At 56.2% G+C, this 19,703-nt stretch overlaps 1 protein-coding gene across 5 annotated transcripts in view; it reads right to left on the bottom strand.

Moving 5' to 3' along the window:
* Positions 1-19,408, bottom strand: part of PAK6 (p21 (RAC1) activated kinase 6) — a 35,001-nt gene extending 15,593 nt beyond the window's left edge. For 2 of the 5 annotated variants that reach the window (XM_060003551.1, XM_060003549.1), the window contains exons 1-3: positions 18,755-19,408; positions 17,936-18,008; positions 8,089-8,202 (exon numbers count right to left, since the gene is read on the bottom strand). The gene's annotated coding sequence lies outside the window, so the exon portion shown is untranslated. Of the gene's footprint in view, positions 1-8,088; positions 8,203-8,721; positions 8,798-17,935; positions 18,009-18,754 lie in introns of those variants that run through there. The other 3 variants (XM_060003553.1, XM_060003552.1, XM_060003550.1) reach the window with 2 other exon arrangements.
* Between the last annotated feature and the right edge of the window lie 295 nt (positions 19,409-19,703).

Genomic DNA, 19,703 nt, shown 5'->3' with positions numbered 1-19,703 from the left:
GTACAATGGGAAATAGACGTTTGGTCTTTGTACACCCCACACCCTGCCCCCTATTCCTGGCACAGAGCTCTTAAACCTCTTGGAATCCCCAGAGTGACAAGAGTGTTGGAACTTTCAGCCTCCCCATTCCCACCTCTGGGGAGGGAAGAGGGGCTGGAGATTGAGTTAATCATCAATAACCAATGATTTAATCAATTGTGCCTACTTAATGAAACCTCCATAAAAACCCCTCAGAGAGAGGATTCAGGGCTGGTGCACGCCTCAAGGTCCTGAGAGGGCGACGCGTCTGGGGAGGGCATGGAAGCTCTGCACCCTTCCCCCATACCCTGCCCTAGGCGTTATGCATCTCTTCCATTTGGGTGTTCCTAAGTTGCATCTTAATGAACTGGTAATAGTAGAGTGCCTTCCTGACTTCCACCAGCCATCCTAGCAAATTATCAAATGTGAGGAGGGGGTCGTGGGAACCTCAATTATTAGCCAGCTGGTCAGAGGTACGGGGACCTGGGCCTTGGAACCTGAGTCCAAGGTGGGGGGCAGTTTGTGGGGCTGAGCCTGAGGAGTCTGTGCTAATCCAGGTAGTTAGTGTCAGAATCAAACTGAATTGTTGAACACCCGGTTGGTGTCAGAGAATTGGATAAATGATCTCAGGAGGAGAAAAACCCTCTCATTTGCTGTCAGAAGTGTTATTAGGGAAAAACCCCTCAGACACCCTTTCCCACTTTACATGAAAAATATCAGATACCTAGGAATAAATCGAATCAAAGATGCGCAAGGTCTCTACGTTGAAAAATATCAAACATTAAAGATGATAAAGAATGTTCATAGATTGGAAGCCTCAATATTATAAAGATATCAATTATTCCCTAATTAACCTACAGAGTTATGGCAATCAAAATCCCAGCATACTTCTTTTGGTAGAAATTGACAAACTGATTCCAAAATGTACAGAGAAACATAAAGAATCAGGAAGAGTCAAATCAATCTTGAAGAACAAAGTTGGAGGGTTACACTACTAGATATCAAGATTTATTATAAAGCAACCACAATTAATACAGTGTGAAATTGGCACAAAGACTGATGAGGGGGCCAGTGGAACAGAAGAGAATCTAGAAATAGACCCACTCGCGTAAGGTCACTTAATTTATGACAAGGTGACACTGCAGTATGGTAGGGAACAGATGATCTTTTCCATAAATGTAGGTGAAGCAATTAGATATCCATATGAAAAAAAAAAGGAGTCTGGAAAAATGAATTCATATCCTATCCCCAAACTAACTGGATCTAAATGTGAAAGGTAAAAATAATGAAGCTGGTGGGAGTGATGGTGGGGGGCAGGAGAGAGGGTAACCCCTGGTCTGGCCATCCCCTGCCCCAGGTCTGCTGTGAGTGACTGTGGTGAGCCCAAATTTGATGGGCTTTCCTGGAGCCCCTGACCTGCTGGGGCCCAAACCTATCCACACCCATGGGTCCCGAGGACAAATTAAACTATCAAGGTTTTCTTTGTCCAAAGCAGCCCTAGGTTAGGAGTAGGAAATTCTTTCTAAAGATTTCACCTAGACTAATTTGTAAATGCAGTATGAATATAATGAATATTTGAAGGAAATACAGCAACATATTCATTGTTGTTGTGTCTGACTGGTGGGGTTCCAGGTGACTTCCTCCTACCCCATCTTTCTACTCTTCTGAACTTTCCTTAAAGATGATGGGCTGCCTTTCTAAAGAAAACAAAATATTTTTAAAGAAAGAGAAGAGTGATCCACGAGCACTGAGTTTCCTAAGAGATACTCACCCGCTTAAGTATCCGATGTTGCCAGGTCACTGGGTGTCAATCACCTGAGACCCAAGCATCCCCTGCATCTCTCCAGCTCCATGTCCTGGACATACACACGAATGCCCAGAGAGGGGCCCTCACTTGCCATTCCTAGGTCTCCATCTTTCACCCAGTTTCCCGCCTTCTGACAAGCCCAAGGACCTCGGGGCTGAGGGAGAGGGGGTGCTGAGTCAGCCGTGAGGTTAAATCTAATCAGGCCATGCCCGCCTTTAAAACTGCCATCCGAGAAGCACCACCTCTTTGCATCCACACTCCACTCACCTAGTGAAAGAGCTTTCCCTAAAGAAGGTACTCTGGAGGAGGAAGGAGGATGCTGTTCCTTCAGAGAGCCAGTCCCTGCCTTTCCTTCTGCCTAGCCTGACAGAAATGATGTGGGCCATGGCCACTGAAGTAGAAATGGGCAGAGGCAGGGCGCCAGCTCTGGCTCAGGGGGACCTCCGCTTCCCGAGTCCCTTCAATGCAGTGGGGGGAGGTGCTGAGGAGTCTTTCTCAGGCTGGGATGCACCTTTACGACCGAGGAATGCTTTGAACATTCCTCTTCTGAGAATGGCCGAGGACATCACCTTCCAGCCAGCAGGCTGGCCCATGACTGGACCAGAGAAGGATGCCCATCACTGGGGAGGGGAGGGGAGGGGAGGGGAGAGCCCTGCCCCAACCAGCTTTAGAAGGAAGCCTCCCCCCCCACCCCCCCGCGGCACAGCTCCTGCTGAGGCTGCTTCCTCCAGCCAGAGCCTGGCAGATGGGGAGCAGGTCAGTTCCTGGCAGAGGCTTCTGGAGGAAATGCTGTCACACCCAGTAAAACTGAGGGTGGAGGTGGTGGGAGAGTTCAGGGAGCCACAGGCCTGGGGTCACTGAGGGGTGGGACTATCATGTCAGAGGAGCAGGAGACTCCAGAGAGAAAGGGAAGTAACTTTTCTTGAGCTACATGCTACCTGCTAGGCCCTTTCCAAGCACCAACTAATTTAATCCTCACAACAAGCCTGGGAGGTAGGAGCTATTATTATTATCCACAAATCCAGATGAGGCTCAGGGAGGCTGAATAACTTACCCAGGGTCACAGAACCAGGAAATGACCGAGTTGGTGTTTAAACCCAGATCTGGTTCCAAAGCCCTGCTCCGTCCACCATGCCCACTCAGAGGGACTCGGGCTATTGTTAATCTCCTTCCCAGGGGTCTCTGTGAACAGGAAGGGGGCTGGGCAGTCTGTGTAGAAGGGGATGGGCCCGGGCCAGCTCCCTCAATCAAGATTACTAGGTTCTTTCCTGGGCTGATCTGTGAGTCAGAGGCCAAGGGAGACTGGCGCTGTCTTGACTTGCAGTCTGACCCTTACTTTGTTTGGAACCAGGGCTTGTCTGTCTGTTTTTTTTTTGCCCTGCAGTGGTGGTGGTGGGGTGTTCTAAGGAGCTCGCCTTGGCAGCTGTGATGTCAGGGCCTGGCACACATGGAAAGAGCCGCAGAAACAGCAGGAGGGTATTTTCTCCAGCACAGGTCCACGTCCCCTCAGTAGGGTCTCAGCCTCAAGTCAGGCAACCGGCAGGCCTGTGCTAGTGTCCCACCGTACCATGGGGTCTGGGTGGTGAGGGCCCCCAGACCAGGCACTGTGGCTCAGCTGGTCCAGGGTCTACAACAGGGACAGCAGATAGCTGTGCTGGGTGGGTCACCCCCTCAAACTGCTTTTCCTCTTGGGGAGGAGACATCCGTCCGCCAGGGCCTGGGGCTCCAGGGCCAGCAAGCTGTTGGTTCCCCAACCAGAACCATGGAGAAATGAGTCTGCACTTAAACCTCAAACCAGAGCACAGACTTTCCAGTGAGCACTGCCATTTGAGGCAGACCCTTGGAAGTGAAACCGCCTGTTATAGATGTGCTCCAGGACTTTCAGAAGTCCTCCTGGGAATCAATTTTGGGGCCCATCTTGGGCCAGCATCAAGTGTTTTCCTAACCTGTGGCCTCTGCTTTTCACCAGAAGAGCTGGTGTCCAACGAGGTTGCCTTGCCGCCTAGATCCGGCTTCCAGTGAGTTTTGGCTGTTCCCACACATCGAATTCCTTTCAAGGAAAGGACACTCAGCCCACTGAAGGGATTCACAAGAACGCCCTACAGGCTGGGAAGGTGGTTTCCAGACAGCAAGTCTGAAGGAGCTTGCAGCCACTCTGAGGGGAGGAGGATTTGGTCGGCTGTGTGAGTTCTGGGATGTAAACTGTCTGTTAGGATGAGGCTGGTGGGATTCCCCTCCATTTCCAGACGAGTGGGAAGAGAGAAGGCAGCTGCACCTGGGGCCCTGCTCCCTCTGAGGGCCAGAGAGTGAGAGTGGGGTGCATGCCTATGCCCCCCTTGAGGGAGGCACCGTCGGCTTGTCAGGGCTGAGTGCGGGCTCAGCGTGGACCTGGGGCGCGGCGTTCCTGAGTTCCGCTTGTGATCCTGGCCCACTCTTCCTTTCTAAGCCTCAGCGTTTCCGGGGCCAACAGGGGCATGGACTTATTCACTTCTGCCAGTGTCTCCAGGTACAGTGAGGAAAGAAACAGCATCTGTCCTAGTTGGAGGGGCTGTTTTGGGTATTTTTTGTAATTGTCACTCAGGGAGTGCCTAGTATAAGCACCAGGCTCTGGGCTGAGCATTTCACGCACAGAATCCTCGCTGCAAGCCGGGGAGGTGGGCCTATGACTGTACCCATTATGCAGATGAGAAAACCCTTGTTCAGAGAGATTAAGTGATTGGCCCAAGTGGAGCAGCAAAGAAGGGGAAGACCCCTGTTAGTCTGATCCAGATGTGAACAAGGCTGCAGTTAGCTGTCACCTTCCACCACCCCAGCCTGTCATTCTCAGACCCACGCAAGACGCTCTGTGACATCGAGATAGAGGTAAGCCCCTGAGTCCTAGAGCATTTACAAAGGTACCCCCACTACTGCCACCATCCAGTCACAGAGGGGCTGATGGAGGACCCTGCCACCTCCAGAGCTGGGCCCTTCCACCCCGAGGTCTGCTGCCCAACCTCTTCATAACGCCCTTTGGGAACTGACATTCCACACCTTTCCGTGAAAAGGAATGTGCCTCGAAGGCCCCTGGTTGAGAATATCCTGGACAGAAGCCAGTCTTTCATTGGAATATTCTCATCAGCCAGGAAGATCTTTCTCAAATTTTAGTTTCTGGAGTTAGTTTAAATATGAAATTATATTATTCATTCACTTATTTGATAAATTAATTTGCTGTGCATCTGCTCTGCTCCAGGCTCTGGGGACCATGGTGAACAAAACAAAATCCTTGCTCTCGTGCAGTTTAGCTGGCTTTTCCAAATAGATGTTGCCAGACCCCATCCTGACCTGCACCACCCACCTGTGGGACTTACTGATGGGGTATGGCCTCCCCTTCGCCCCTGCCCAATTTTCAATCCCTCGGTGGCATTCCCGACAGGAGCTGGTCCACGCCCTTCTCACCTTGCTCCAATGAATTCAGTGATGGGGGGCTCCTCCCCCTTTCGGAGGCCCCTGCCCTCTGTCTCTCTGTCCCCTCACAGCTCATCCTTCATGTGGGGCTGAGCTCTGTCCTCCCTCAGCTTCCACCAGGGGTCCAGGCCTGCCATCTGCCCTCTTCACGTGACATGAGAGGTGGCACCCCAGCACTCTTCCTGTCCCCTAGAAATATACCAGGGGAAGGGCCTGAAGAGAATTTCATTTGCTCTTCTGCCCAGTTGTCCCCTGTAGGGTGGATGGGGCCTAGACCCAGGCTGTGGCCCTTACTGCCACTGCCCACAGGCACTATTTAAGACCTTCCCAGGGCCGCTGTGTGGAAGTGTGGAGAATCCCCAGGATGTAGAGCAGTACCCTGAGGTCCTTCTGACGCACTCGAGTGGCCCAGAGAGAAGCTGAGTGTGCAGGGCCGGGGGCACTGTGCACAGAACACGCCAAAATGTCCGGGCTCCCCACCCTTGTTGTCATTCCCACACTACAGGTCCCAGTGAATCCCCAGGGGAAAGATAATGGGGCTGTTGTTGAAATGAATATGATAATAAGTCTCATTCAATCACTTGTGTCAACACTCCAGCTGAATGAGAGGCCGAAGAGCTAGGCTGGCCAGCCAGGGAAGGTCAATGTTGACTCAGGCCTGCCTTTTGGGCCCAGCTCCAGCCTGCAAGTGCTGTGCTGCCGCCGCCCAGCAGCGGCTCAAGCCAGAGCAGCCCTCTGACCTCTGTTCACTGTACTTGGAATCCTAACCGCTTCCCCAGTCCGCAGCACTGGGGTTTCCTGGGCATGGCATAATCTCCAAGGGAGGAGTGAAGACTGGGAGAGCTGCAGGCCAGCCACCTCTTCACTACCCCAGATTTTCTTTTTTTTTTCTTTTTTTTTTGCGGTACGCGGGCCTCTCACTGTTGTGGCCTCTCCCATTGTGGAGCACAGGCTCTGGACGCGCAGGCTCAGCGGCCATGGCTCACGGGCCCAGCCGTTCCGCGGCATGTGGGATCTTCCCGGACCGGGGCACGAACCCGCGTACCCTGCATCGGCAGGTGGACTCCCAACCACTGCGCCACCAGGGAAGCCTACCCCAGATTTTCAACAGCTTCCACATACAGAGGCTCGAGACCTCATCACAGAGCCCTCAGTGCCTAGCCAGAAACAATCTCCAGAGTCCCCAAGTCACAGGATTAAGTCCCCTAGTCACAAAAAGATTATGTTTTCACAGCCCTTAACCTTCTGTATCACTATATTGTTCCCCTCCTCACTCCAAGTTCACAATACTGCAGTGACATGGGCCAAACCTGTTTTACTGGGTGCGTTTTAAGAATGGCAAGTGACTGGGGAGAGGAAGGAGGAGCTGAGAAAGGGAAGCTACACATACACGTGTATAAAGTGCCTCGCATGTGTCAGACACTGTAGTAGGCGCTTTTCATTACTGCATTTAATGGTCACGACTCTACGAGGTAGGTCTTATGAGCTTAATTCTACAGGTGAAGAAACTAAGGCTGAGAGAGAAGTAATTGTCTGATATGGTGAGTGTGCAGCTGGGAATCAAATCCAAGCTCCAAGCTCTTGCACCATGCCTAGTGCACCCAGAGAAGTCAAATGACCTGCCCCAGATCACACAACTACTCTGGGCAGAGATAGGACTGGAAGCCTCAAGCCAGAGTCTCTCTCTCTGTCCCAGGCTGCACAGGTGGTAACAGTGTGTCCAGGGTCACCTATGGACAAATGAAGCTGTGTGATGTGTACAGAGCACGCTGCTGTTTCTGCTTCCAAAGTGGGATTCCCTTCCAGAAATGGCCCCTTCTCTGGGGCCACCTTACTACCCACCCTGCACAGACCCTCTGCCGTTACTTTATTCCCGTTGCTTTGCTCTAATGTCCTCCACAATCTCTTGCCACACAGCCAGACCATTCTCAAAGTTCTCCCAGAGAGGAGGGCTCGGGGAGCTTAACCTTTCCAAAAACTGGAGGCTAGGCAGATAGCCTCCTGCTGGGGCTGTTCTCCTTTATCAGTTATCACTGTGACTTCTCACAACTGCCCTATGAGGAAGGCATGATCACCCCCATGTTATAGATAAGGACATTAAAGTTGGGAGAGAAGTAAAGAAACTTGCTTAAGGAATCAAAGGCAAAATGTCAGAATTCGAACCCAGCTCTTTCTGGTTCCAAATGTGTTCTCTACCCCTGTCCTATATATGGCCTGAGGAGAGCTCGTACCAGAATGGGGCAAGATACAGAAAACACAGACTACACCCTGGGAACTCCTCATGTCTTAGCCCTTGGTGCTCCCAGCAGCATCTCCCTCCCGGGGTGGATGCCACTCACTGGGTGTGGGCAAAGCTGGAGAGATTTTAGCAGGTTGGGCAGCTGGGGAATGAGCTGACGGCAGGCTGGGATCTGCCCAGCAGCACCTCTGGCTGGGGCTGCCTCCTGGTCTGCTCGGCACGGACGCTGGGCCTGCTTCTGCCCTTCCTGTTTGGGAGCCTCTTTCCCGAACAAGAATTTAGTGCACTGGCCTTGGTGACACTGCCTCGCCCCTGACCGGCAGCGGACGGGAGGACAGGCGGAGGCTAGGCCAGGAGCCAGGGCGGGGCATTTGAAGCCCTGCGCGCCTCCAGTGGGCCGAGGCGGGTGAAGTAACCAGGCACATCCACTAAGCACTGATAAATGGCACCTAGTAGGGACCACTGCCTAACAGTACCGAGAACGGGGCAGCCCAGGAGGGCCACCTGCCCGCCCACTGTCCCGGCCTGTCCTTCACGGAGGTCCCGAGAGGCCCCTGGACACCCTCCCAGGGCTACTCACCTCCGGGCCGCCTTCCCTGCCTCCTCTTTCTCCGGACTCCTCTCTTCAGTGGGCAGAGTTCTCAGGCACCGAGGAGAGGGAACTGGGGACCTTCGCGGGCCGGTCCTCCGAGGCCTGGGTGGAAACAGGTCAGAAATTCATTGTGGCCGATGTAGTAAGTGTCCCCGCGGATTTCGCGACTGGCCGGAATCCAGAGCATTGGGAACCCGCCCCCCCGCCCCCCACCCCCGGCCGCCCGCCTCCGGCTGAGCCACCTTCTCAGGTGCGAGCGAGCAGCGGAGGCGGCGGGCTCCCCGCAGGGCGCACGGGGACGAGGGGACAGCGGGCTCAGCGCGTCCGGCCACTCTGCTCTCCTAGCTCCGACCCAGCGCGGCCACCGGCCCCGCCTCGGCCGCCCGAGTGAGGCGCCCTCTGGGACGAAGCCCCCCGCCAGCCTGGGCGCGAGGGCCGGGCGCCCACGCGGAGCGAGGTCCGCTGCCGGCGCCGCCGACTCCCCTCGGCCCGCGCCGGCGGCCCCGCACTTCGGGGAATTAACACCCGAGAACCGGGAGCCGCGCGTGAGGGGAGGCCTGTTCCCCGCCCCGGCCCCTACCCGGGCAGGGCTTGCAGCACCCCGGTGGTCGGGGCACCCACCTGCCGAGCGGGAAGCGCCCGGAGCTCTGGGAGAGGCCGCGGGAGCCCGGCCCGCCCTCCGCCGGGAGGCGCCGGGAACGACGGGGGGAGGCCGCGCTTACATGTTTGTGCAGCGCCGGCTTCACCTGCCGCGAGTTTGATTTCGGGGTGTGGCCTCAGGTAGGACGCCGCGAACGCAGAGCCCGGGAAAAGCCGCCGAGGGGCGCAGGGGCCGCGGCCAGGAGCCTCCCTGCCCGAGGGGCACCCCCTTTCTCAACCCTTTCCCCCTACCCGCTCGGCTCCGGCTCCCGCCGGCCCTTTGCCTTCCGGTGCTGGCCCCAGCCGCCCGCTGTGACGTACACGTGGCCCCTCGGACCCTGGGCTGCGGCCTAGAGGCCTGACCTGGACTGTCCGCCGAGCGTCTCTGTGTAATTAGCTCCTTAATTTGCACTGCCGACGCACACTCGGGCGGCGCGTCCCGCCCGCCCACCCTGGAGAGCCCGGCTGGAATCCTGAAACCTACCACCTTGGCCTGTCCTGTCCCATCGCGCGACAAGGCCCTACGGCTGTCTTGGGTTAGCCCCCTTGTGCAGGCAGAAAAGTGGGATTTAAAGAGATTCCAATGCCCTTGTCAGACCCTGATCAGTACTGAGAGCCCTCGGGCCTCAGGATTGTAAGGGACCTCTAGGAAAAGAAAGCTTCCAGGAGCCCTGCACCCGCAAACAGAGGATAAGGCACGGTTCCAGAGTCAGCATCTCCTAGCTGTCCCCAGCAGTGTCCTGGCCTAGGGTTAGGATGGCTGTCCCAAGTGGCTCACTCTGGGCTGCCCTTTGCCCTGCTTCTGGATTGGAGGGTGGTTTCTCCTGTGTTTATATGTTGTGGAGGAGGGCAGGGGCCATCTGTCTCTTCCCCAAACAAGGAAGTGGGAAGACTTCCAGGTCCCCAGGGAGGGCTGTGTCCACCCGAGTGCTGAGGGGAGTCTGGCATGGAAATTCAGTATATCTAGACCTCAGATGGCTGCCCCGAAGGAGGAAGTGGAGGAATTTCTGTCATTGTTGGTCACCTCAAACTTTAGGTACTGAGGTCACTATTGCCATGTATTGTTTTTATTCACTGATTCTTTAGACATATCAGTGCAATTTATGGATAAAGAATTTGCATTATAGGCTCAATTGCTTATGCACAGTTTACTCTAGGCTCCCACCAAACAGAGCTGAGGTGGCCAGTGGGAATTCACTACCCCAAACAGGCCTGCACCCTGTCTGGCTGCATCCAAAGCCCTGATGTCCTCAGCCTCCCGGGGAAGGCATGGTGATGCCAGGTGGAGACGCGCTGGCTATGGGAAGGAGGTTGTGCTGGGTTGGGGGGTGGGTATGGGAATTGGCTGCTGAGGATTTGAAATGAACCAAGAACCAAAGCTAGAATGAAATGCATTACTTTATTGAACCTAGAATCAACACCCTCAATTATTTTTTACTGACACACATGAATTATTTCCTTTCGATACAAATACCTTATATACCAAAACCACGGCTCCAAGCAGTACTTTTGAACTGTTACACTACAATAAAGTGTGAACATTAGAATATTATCAGAAATGAACTGGTATTTAATTTGGTTTAATTCAGGCTTGGGTATCCCAAAAAGGCTACCCACCCAGTCCCCTCCTTACCCCAAAGGGAGAGAGTCTAGGGTACCTTGGGGGCCTCTCACCTTTGAGAGCTGCAATGGCATTTGGTGCCTTGAGAGAGACAGGACTCCCAAATAAGACTGACTGAGGAGGTAATGAATTCCCCATCCCTGAACGTATTCAAGAAGCAGATAACTGTCAGTCAGATATGCTAGAGAAAAGGTTCCCATAGTGGATACCAGACTAGAGTAGGGGGCCTCTTGGGTGCATCACAACCCCACATTTCTGCCCTTCCAGGTGGGTCTACGGCGGGTCGGCTGCAGAGGGTTGGATGACCGTCTGCATATTGGAATGGCTGGGATGTGCAGAATGGGTCCTGAGTGATTAATTTCTGTGTGTGACTCTCCCCCCACCCCCATCTCCATCTTCTTCTGATCCACACCCAACTCGGCCCTGCCCAGGAGGAGGGGGCAGAACAGTTCAGGAAGTGGCAGGGACAGTCTAGAGACAGCTTCTCCTCCAGCATCCACATGCCTTCTTCTGGCCTATTCCCAGGTTGCCGTGCCAAGCGCAGGGAGAGGGACCAGGCACACCCTCCTTTGAAGAGCCTTGGCAGCTGGCATAGGCCTTCTGGTCAAGGGCGTTGTCCACGCACTGCCTTTGCACAAATTGGGCAGGAGTGCTGGACAGGGGCACTGAGAAGTGGCATTTCACTGTGGGCAATGGCGCTCGGAGCTCTGCCAGCTCTGGGGCATTGGTCAACCAGCCTGGTCTGGGAGGCTGTCAGGGAGGGCACATGGGCAGGGCAAGCACTGCCTGGCTCTCAGCCTGTGGCTCTTGGGGCCTGTTGTAACATCTGAGTACCTACAGCCAGGGCTGAGAACCCGGGGTAGGGCCAAAGAGGAAAGATACAGATCAACTTGTGGTTTAGAAACACAAACACATTATCCTTTCCTGGCACCTTTCTGCTCTGTGACTTGAAAAGATTCCTCAGTGTCCTTTCTCTGGATGACTGCCCTTCTCTAATAATAGTAATAATAATGCCTGCCGATTACTGAATGCTTCAGGTGGGCCAGGCCCCATGCTAAGCTATTTACACGTGTCATCACTCAAGTCTTTACAACCACCCTGGGACAGAAGTACTATACTGTTATTATTCTCATTTTACAGATGAGGAAACAGATGAGGCTCAGACTGGTTAAGGAATCAGCTCAGGGTCTTATAGCTTTTGAGCGGTGGAGCCGGAATTTCAACCCAAGGGTATCTGTCCCCAGTCCGTTCTCTTAACTCTGTCCTGCTCAGAGGTTCCCGGTGCCAGGGACTGTCTGATATGACTTGACCGTGTGGGGTCAGGTCCCTGGGAGCAGCTGGTGGGGGAGGTGCTGGTAATTTGCCTCTTTGTGCCAACTCTGCCTGCCACCCAGGACGGGTATGTCATGTGACACAGAGAAGTCGGGAGGTGGGGTGGGGATATCCCTCCTCCATTTCTGATGAGGGCATGAGGATGCCCACATGGCCCTGGGTATGAGGGGCAGAGGGGGGCCTCAGTTTCCACCACCCTCTCACTGAGTCATGAGCCAGCACCCTGCCTGAAGTCCCTGAATCAAGCCATCTGTCCTTCACAGACCCAGAATGGGCCAGGCGCCGTCAGGCCCACATGCAGTCACTGCTGGGGAAGTGGGGCTGCACACCTGCTTGCTACCTGCTTGGAGGAGCCCCTTGGGGCCTGGGCTCCAGGGGGGTAGATGCCCACTCACCCTGAGCCCCCAGCCCTAGGAGAGAGGCACTCTTTGGAGCAGATCCCTTCCTCCCCCTCTCTTTTGGGCTGTCCCACACCTGTCCCTTCCTGCTCTTGGGGTGGCCTGGGCCAGTGCCCCTCACCCTCATGGGACCATCCATCTCTCTGCTGCTGGGGCTGGGAGGCAGTGCGAACCTCTCAGGTTCTGGGAGCGTGAATTGAGAAAGTTGAGGCTGCTAAGCCCTTGGGGTCCTTAGGCAGGAAGGAGGTAGAATCTAGCTGCAGAGACCGTGGGTTCCTGCAGGACTGGAGCCCTTCTGCCTTTCTAGACTTCCAGCGTGTCTCAGCCTTAGCTTCTTGATGTGTATAGCGGGGGAGAGGGTGCCCCTCTCCTTTGGGAAGGTGGTGGAATGATGAGGTCTAGAGCACTGGGGTACAGGGGCCCCAAGGACCAGCACCCCCAAACAGGGTGAGAGTTCTTGGCCCTCGGCCCTCACAGCTGCTGAAGGGACCAAGGAGGAAACTCCCCTCCCCCACGCCATGCGTGCACACAGCTGCCACAGGGAGCAATGGAGGCCGGTTTAGTGTGCCATGGGGGCAGAGTCCCAGGGTTCTTCCAGGAGAACTTGCTATTAAATCAATGCAACAGGTCTATCCACTCCAGATCCTGGAGAGAGAACCCCAGCTCCAGCTGGCAGCACCATCTGGGCCCAGTTAGGTGTTCGGGGAAAGTCCACTGGACTCTCCTGCCTGGCCGCCGGACAGATGTGTCCCTCTGCCACCCTGAACTTCAGCAGAAGGAAATGACCACACCCAGAAGCCTCCAGCCTCTTTCTGCCTTTTTCTCAAGTGTGTATATGTACTAGGCTTCCTGTGCCAATGAGAATATATAGGCCTGTCTCCCCTAAATGAAAACTGACACTGGCGGCTGAACTTGCCTGATAGTTCCAAAGGGATCTGGTGACCTGGGGTGAGCCACCCAGATGCAGAAGCCACTGTCCACCCACCTCAAGGAGCTAAAGCAGGGGCAGGGCAAGCTGTGGCACCCTTCCCGGGTGCATGGGGGCATGAGCTACGCTGGGGAGGGTGGCAACAGAAGGAGCTACCTCTGTGCTAAGGACACTCATTTTAGAGACATCTTTAATATCTTCTCACTATGATCGCTTCGCAGCCCCTGCTCTTAATGGGCTCCAGAGTTCCATCCAACTGTCTGTTGCTGGCAATTCAGCTCTCTGGCTGGCATTTCTGCTGGCAGAACTGACCGCTGGGAAGCTTCCTGAATGGATGCCCTTCATCGTCCTTTCCTCTCTGCTCTGAGCCTCCAGCAGCTGCCCCCAGTCTAAGGCCAGGGCAGGGTTGCGACTGGCACCCACGCCCTGGAGCCCAGGGCCTGACTTTCAGGAAGGACAGGTGAGTTGGGGGAGTGGAAGGCTTGTGCCAGACCAGGTAAGAGCCCCAGCCAGAGTCCAGGGGAGGAAAGAGTCTCAGGAAGCATGATGTTGGCTGCCCAAGCCCCATCCACAATCATCTGGGGGGAACACCTTAGCTCTAAATGCACGAAGTTCACAGGCTCTGGGCCACGTGGCCTCATGGGAACTTGCTGCAGAGCTTGTGGAACTCCACCTTCTGCGTCTGCCCTGGGTTAGAAGGCATGACCTAACTACCACTTGGCTGGGCTGGGCTCTGCTTAGAGGGTCCTAGGGTAGCGGGTGGGGCAGGCAGCTACTGCCATCCTTTCTCAGGGTCTTTCCTTCTTTAATCTCTGGACCACACCTTGACTGCCCTGGGGTGGGCCTGTGGGAACTTCATGTGAACCCTGAGGCAAAGGGTCCTGGTGTGCACTGCCCCGCCCTCCCCAGTGGCTCTTGCTGGGATGATGGACCATCTGAGGCAGCCCCTCCTCCTGTCTGACCGTCCTGTCCTCTACAGAAGCCCTGCATATGCTTGCTAACTGCCTGGCCTTGCATTCTTGCCCCTGGGTCTGGCTCCACCCTTTCCCAGGGTCCGAGACCTCTACCTTTCTCCACCTTGCCTGACCCCTGACACCCCATCTTCCAACAAACCCCACTATAGTGGAATATAAAAGACTTCTTGTCCAGCTCGTGCCTGGGGTCAGGGAGACAAATGACAGACAACAGGCCACCTGCTTCTGGGATCTGACCTCTGATGGTGGGTGTTTAAATTCCTGCCTGGGGTCATGGTATATAACTGGTGAAAAGACCACCTGAGGTAAAAGGTCTCCTGTGTTCCTCCCGCTCAGGGTCTGCCCCAGAATCTCTTTCATCCCTAGATACTACTATCATTACCCCCTCCTTTGGCTTAAGACATTAACAGGCTTCTGTTTAAAATGTAAAATGCTTCCTGGGACAAGAAATTGAGTCTATCCATTTACAAATTAGCTGGATCTGTTTATCAGAGAGTGGGCGGGTCCCAGGAGTGGGCCGGGCCTCTTCTTGGGGGGCGCTGGTGAATAAGCGTGGGCTGAGCTGGGGCTCCAGGTCCATCGAGATGCAGGGGCTCGGGGTGGGCAGGAGGCACAGAGGAGTAAGGGGACCTGTCCTCCTACTGTGTTAGGCCAGGCCGCCTCTCTCAAGCCATCCTGTTACCTGGCAGCTCTCACCTGTCCCTGCTTGGGGGTGCGTTTGCTAATACTGCTGATGGAAAGGCAACGTAGACTGGGAGGCGAGGACCTCCAGGCCTGAAGCTGACTCTGTCACCAGTTAGTTCTGTGATCTTAGGACCCCACTTACCTTCTCTGGGTTCTGTTTCCCTCTATGAAATTATGAAGGCTGCATTAAACATTCTTTGGGCCTCCCTTTGGCTTGAATGTACTACAGCAGTCCAAGGCGGCTAGCTCCTTTCTGGGGCAGCCCTTTTCCTCCTCTGCGCTCCTCCCCACTGACCCGAGACCGTGCTCTGGATGCACAGTTGGTCCCCGGCTCCCTGCACTCTCTGTGCCTTCTTGCACAATTCCATATGGAGCCTCATTCGAAGCCGGAAGAAAGAAAATGGAAGCTGGAGGCCCCATGCCAGGACTGAACCAGAGGACCAGTCCTCCCGGTTTTAACCCCGCTGCCACCGCTGCAGCACTCAGGAGCCTCAGGGGCTGGGTGGACAGGCAAGCAGCAGGGGCCTTGAGCAAGGTGACTGGTTCATTGCTATTTGCCCTGGGGTGAGTGGGCTGGGTTCCGGGTGCACGGGGGTCAGAGACCAGAACAACGAACGAACCAGCTGACCTGAGCTTCCTGGGCCTGCTTCTCTGAGCACGCAGAGGCCGCCCCCAGGTCCTGGGCAGCCTGAGTGCCTGGCCTGAGCAGGTGCGGAGCAGCTCCAGCTCAGACAGACCCAGGCCCCACTGAGTCCACGGGACAGAGAACACAGCCCTGACTTCACCCCGTTAGCCAGAGGCCCGGGGCCCAAGTGCTTGGCAAACTCAGGCAAACCAGAGCCAGGCTGAAAGGTGCCAGTGTTTGCTGACTGAGGCAGCACTTCGAGGGGGAAAGTTTAACCACAGAGAAACCACAGGTGTAAAAAAAAAAAGGTCATCACTGTCCCCCTGTAAAGTCTCTGCACTGCCTGGTGGGTCAGAGTGAGGTTTTATAGAAAATGCTGACCAGTGTAAGTGTCCTTTTGCTGGGGCTGATGTGGCCCCTTGCAGTTGCGAGGGAATGGTCCCTGCCTCCATGCTAATTCTCCCCAGGGTATGAAAGTCTGTCCTGTTCAGCTTTCCTTTCCACTGCTCTGTTGAAGCCTGTAAGTTCCCCCGGGGCAAGGGCTCCAGCACTCCACCCCAGTATCCCCCATCCTGCCACCGGTGTTTGGTACTTAGTAGTCAGGCCATAGCTCTTTCCTGCCTGCAAGCGACTGAGCCAGAACAAGGTGCCAGTGGCCACCACCTAGTGCTGCCTAGAGCCCACACCCTGCCCAGAAAAGCCAAGTCCCCCTTTATCCCACACCTCACACCTCTCACCTTAGCCCCCAGTGGGCCCTCGGGCTGAGCTTGGAAGGGGCAGCTTCCCAGGACCAGTCGGCCTGTTCACCCCGGGCAGGAGGGTCAGCCCTGCTTCAGGAAGTTGAGAGCTCTTCCGAAGCTTCCATTTTCCATGCTCTACTCCAACCTGTTGGCTACTCCACTTCTTTTAGGGACAGGCTGCAGAAGGCCTGCTAATGAGGTTTGCTAGCAGCCTTCCTACTGCCCGAGTCTCCTTCCCACTCAGGTGTGGAATGCATCCTACAGGAAGGGCTCCACTTCCAGCCACAGGTCAGCTTCCCATGAGTCCTTCCTGCCTTCTGCGCCCAGGACACAGTGCGCAGAGGCGCCTCTGGGGCTGTTCCGGTGAGGAATGAGGTCTCTCAGGGTCTCCGCCTCCGCCCAGCCCGGCCCTCCCACCAAGGCGGTAGGTATAAGAAAGCCATCGTCCTGAGTCCTCCCTGAGCTTTTCCTCTCCTCCTGGCCTCTGCCTTCCGCTCCCTCCTGGGCCGGCCAGCTGCCACCCTGCTGGCCTGCTGTTTGTCCGGTGCTCCCCAGCCTCTGCCACTCTGTCCCCACCTGGGCACCAGTTGCTGCTCAGCTCTGCATACACGGGGCACCGCCAGGCTTGGAGTGGCCTTTCTCCAGGAGCTGTGAATACGCCCAAAGCTGGTAACCCCACGGCTAGTAAATACTCCCATTTTCCTCTTCCTGGAGCCAGGTATGGGGATTAATTGAGTGGGAGACACTTGGGTTCATCCTGACTCTGGTCCCATGGGCTCTTCCAGGACAGGGGGCATTCCTGGTCATTCTTGGGAATTATGCACAGAGTGGGTTTGCCATGGCCGGAGGCCCCAGACCTGCCTGCATATTTCTCTGTGCCTGGTACATCCCAGGGGGCTCCGCTCACCAAGAATGTCTGTCCTTGGGGGACCGAACTGTCCATGCGGCCACCATACTCTCCTCTTGCGGCCACTCTCAGGTGCACAGAGCTTTCCACACAAATCAGGGGCTCCCAGAAAGCTTGCTCCTGGTGCCGACCCCTCTTGACTAGGCACCCTGGTCACCAGGGCTCCCAGGTTTGTCACTCCTGAGCTGCAGAGAGGACCCCTTGCTTGGCCCAAAGGCCTTATTCTCAGCTAGATGAGCTTCTGTGGGGCCGAGTCCCAGGCGCACCGGGGCCCATGCAGCCCAGAGCTCATCCTCTACTTCAGGAACCCGGTTCCCACCAAAACCGCTCAGGGAAAGACCCCAAGCAGGACCCCCCGACCTTGGTGTGTGATGCCAGGGAAAGAGCAAACTACACTGTATGAGCCTTGCTTCTTGGTGGGGCCCCAGTGCTTTAGAAACCCGAGCTCACTGGGCCTGACGTCCCCGGAGCCAACCAGGTCCTTAACACTGCAGGGGAGTCTGAGGTCTGTGAGGAAACACGGTGCTCTCAGCCAGGCAGCCCCCTGAATCCGGCCTGAGGCTGAGTTTCAGAGTCAGAGTCTGTGCCAAGTCAAGCTCAGCACAGGGGCGTGACTTGGATCCCGGGACCCAGCGGATGCTCCATAAATATCTGTGGGATGCACGCATGGGGGGAGTGTCCCAGAGGCGGTGGGGCCTCCTGGAGGGGCGTCCTGGTGGCACTGGCACGGCCCAGCAGGAAGGGGAGTTAAAGGCAGGAATAGCAGAAGTAAGCATATCTCTCCCTGGCCAGGGAGCCAGAGGCCAGCTTGGAAGGGGGTGCTTCAAAATCCATCTGGGAAGGGAGTGGCAGTTTGGGCGGGGTGTGGGGCTCCTTAGCCCAGGAACCCACAGCTGCCCGCCCTGTCCCAGATGGTGGGCAACCTGGACACCTTGGCACCCCACCCCGCCAGGGAGGCCCGCGCCGCCGTGGCAGCAGGGACCTTACCTTGGCCGTCCTCTGGGCCCCGAGCTCCCTGCTGCAGGCCGGTGCTTGCCTCTAGCCCAGGAAGCGGCACTCCCTTCGGGCAAAAAAGAAAAAAAAGGAACAGAAAAAGAAAACCTCAGTGCTTTTCTCGCCCAGCCGCTTCTCCCGAAGGCTCCTGGTTGGTGTCGTCTTGCCTCTGTGGGCACATAGCCTTCTCCCTCTAGCAGCTTACTCACTGGTGTGGAGGCGGGGAACCCACACCAGAGCACGTCCTGTGGGGTCAGGGGTCCGGGGCGCTGGCTTGAGCACCAGCCTGATCAGTGGCCCTGCTGTGTCCTGAGTATGGGGGAGCAGAGCCCTGGGCAGCATCCTTCCCAGGGATGCACCCGTGAGAGCTCGGCGGAGGACACACGTAGCTGCTGATGGGCACTGCACCGAGAGGGACAGAATTGCTGGTAGGAAGCTGTTTCCTTAGTGCCTTAGTGATTAGGGCTGTCAGAAGAGGAGGCAGCCCAAGCACCATCCGGTGCCCCCGGCGGGTTGGCTTCCATCCTTGGACCACCCCCTACCCTGGCACCCTGCCGTATCTCTGTCCCGTGGACTCAGTGGGGCCTGGGTCTGTCGGAGCTGGAGCTGCTCCGCACCTGCTCAGGCCAGGCACCTGGTGTCCTTTTCCACAGCACCCATCTTGGGGCCTGGGCGGGCCCAGCATCAGTCAGGATGAACTGCTGCTAAATCCCTCATCCCCAGTCTCTGCCAGCTCCCCTGCGGCCCGCTCTCACACACACACCTGCTCCTCTCACACACACATGGGGCCGCACCCGGCGCACAGCCACCTACCTGCCCAGGCCAGCCTAAGCCAATCCAGCCTCGTTCTCCAAATGCCACTCGGACCCTAGGAGCTGCTCATTTACAGAAATATCCCTTAGGAGGTGAGTTCAAAGCCAGCCCGGAGGACGCCAGTCAGCATGGACCAGACTCCCCTTCTCCCGACACCTCCAGAGGACAGGCAGCCTCATCACCATATCTGCCGTTGCACTTTGCCGGCTGACATCTCTCCCCGGCCCCTCAGGCCCCCACAGCGTCTTCCATATCCTTAGCGGGTGGCGGCAGACTCGTGGCAGGTCCCATCTTCCTTGGAGCCCCAGGTAGGGAGGGGAGAGCTAGAAGGGGCGGGACTCAGGTGCAGCTCCAAGTTTCCAGTTCCCAAAATAATCAGATGCAAAAGGGAAGGAAGAAACCTCCAGGCCAGCGGTGACTCAGTGCCCGTGGGCCGGCTTAGTCACCTGGATGGCTGCTCCTGGCTCCTGGCACATCAGGCGGGGAGCGATGTCCTTCCCCCTGCTGCCGGCAGCAGGCTGTCAAAGGGAGCATGGCCAAGGAGCCCCAGCTGGCCCAGGGCTCCTGGCAAGCGGCACTGGCGGGCTCTGGCCTCCGCCCCAGCCACGCACGCCTCCTCCACGGAACACCTCGGCTCACTTTGGGATTTCTCCATTAAATCCTCAGGCATCAACCCGCTCTCGTTTGGGGCGCCGAGCTGCTTCAACGTTGCTTGGCAATTTTGATATCGTCGGAGGTTGCCATGGGGAGGAGGGTGATGTCATTGACACAAAAAGCCCACTGAATTTACAAATCAGCTGGGGCTGGAGCTATTTATAAAAACACGTTTTTTTCCTGCCTTCCTTTACTGAGGGGGAGGTGGGGGGAAGGGCTGCCTGCCCAGCTCAGTGCAAGCCTCCCTCAGCCCCCAGGAAGCCAGACCTCCCAGGCTCCCCACTCCCAGAGATGT

This window comes from Delphinus delphis, chromosome 2 (genome assembly GCF_949987515.2).
Source record: "Delphinus delphis chromosome 2, mDelDel1.2, whole genome shotgun sequence".
Classification (NCBI taxonomy): Eukaryota; Metazoa; Chordata; class Mammalia; order Artiodactyla; family Delphinidae; genus Delphinus; species Delphinus delphis.
The sequence above is the reverse complement of the archived record's forward strand: the minus strand, read 5'-3'. Positions and strand labels throughout refer to the sequence as shown.